Below are 1,361 nucleotides of genomic sequence, written 5' to 3' on the forward strand. Positions count from 1 at the left end.
TAGCAACTTGCTCTTCAGTGACATACTCACCCTCTTCAGAGGAAGAATACTCATCAGAGCTCATGAAAGGCAGAAGTAAGTCTAATGGAATCTCTATGGTCTCAATATGAGCCTCAGAGTCACATGGTTCCTCATTGAGCAACTCATTGGAGGCCAGTGGACGTCCACTGAGGTCTTCCTCAGTGGCGTTCACTTCCTCTTCCTCCTCTCTAAATTCGGCCATATTGATGGCCTTGCACTCTCCTTTTGGATTTTCTTCTGTATTGCTTGGAAGAGTACTAGGAGGGAGTTCAGTAACTTTCTTACTCAGCTGTCCCACTTGTGCCTCCAAATTCCTAATGGAGGACCTTGTTTCAGTCATGAAACTTTGAGTGGTTTTGATCAGATCAGAGACCATGGTTGCTAAGTCAGAGTGGTTCTGCTTAGAATTCTCTATCTGTTGCTGAGAAGATGATGGAAAAGGTTTGCCATTGCTAAACATGTTCCTTCCACCATTATTGTTATTGAAACCTTGTTGAGGTCTCTGTTGATCCTTCCATGAGAGATTTGGATGATTTCTCCATGAAGAATTATAGGTGTTTCCAAAGGGTTCTCCCATGTAATTCACCTCTTCCATTGAAGGGTTCTCAGGATCATAAGCTTCTTCTTCAGATGAAGCATCCTTAGTACTGCTTGGTGCATTTTGCATTCCAGACAGACTTTGAGAAATCATATTGACTTGCTGGGTCAATATTTTGTTCTGAGCCAGTATGGCATTCAGAGTATCAATCTCAAGAACTCCTTTCTTCTGATTTGTCCCATTGTTCACAGGATTCCTTTCAGAAGTGTACATGAATTGGTTATTTACAACCATTTCAATGAGCTCTTGAGCTTCTGTAGGCGTCTTCTTCAGATGAAGAGATCCTCCAGCAGAGCTATCCAAAGACATCTTGGACAGTTCAGACAGACCATCATAGAAAATACCTATGATGCTCCATTCAGAAAGCATGTCAGAAGGACACTTTCTAATCAATTGTTTGTATCTTTCCCATGCTTCATAGAGGGATTCTCCATCCTTCTATCTGAAGGTTTGGACTTCCACTCTAAGCTTACTCAATTTTTGAGGTGGAAAGAACTTTGCCAAGAAGGCATTGACTAGCTTTTCCCAAGAGTTCAGGCTTTCTTTAGGTTGTGAGTCCAACCATATTCTAGCTCTGTCTCTTACAGCAAAAGGGAATAGCATAAGTCTGTAGACCTCAGGGTCAACCCCATTAGTCTTGACAGTGTCACAGATTTGCAAGAATTCAGCCAAAAACTGATGAGGATCTTCCAATGGAAGTCCATGGAACTTGCAATTCTGTTGCATTAGAGAAATTAATTGA

General features: G+C 41.7%; 1 non-coding gene across 1 annotated transcript; it reads left to right on the forward strand.

Annotated features, from left to right (window-relative positions):
- Positions 1–982: 982 nt before the first annotated feature.
- LOC130942334 (small nucleolar RNA R71) lies at positions 983–1,090 on the forward strand. Its single transcript, XR_009070909.1, has one exon. It is a non-coding gene; the product is annotated as a small nucleolar RNA R71 (small nucleolar RNA).
- The last annotated feature ends 271 nt before the right edge of the window (positions 1,091–1,361 follow it).

The sequence above is a fragment of the Arachis stenosperma genome, chromosome 7, assembly GCF_014773155.1.
Source record: "Arachis stenosperma cultivar V10309 chromosome 7, arast.V10309.gnm1.PFL2, whole genome shotgun sequence".
NCBI lineage: Eukaryota > Viridiplantae > Streptophyta > Magnoliopsida > Fabales > Fabaceae > Arachis > Arachis stenosperma.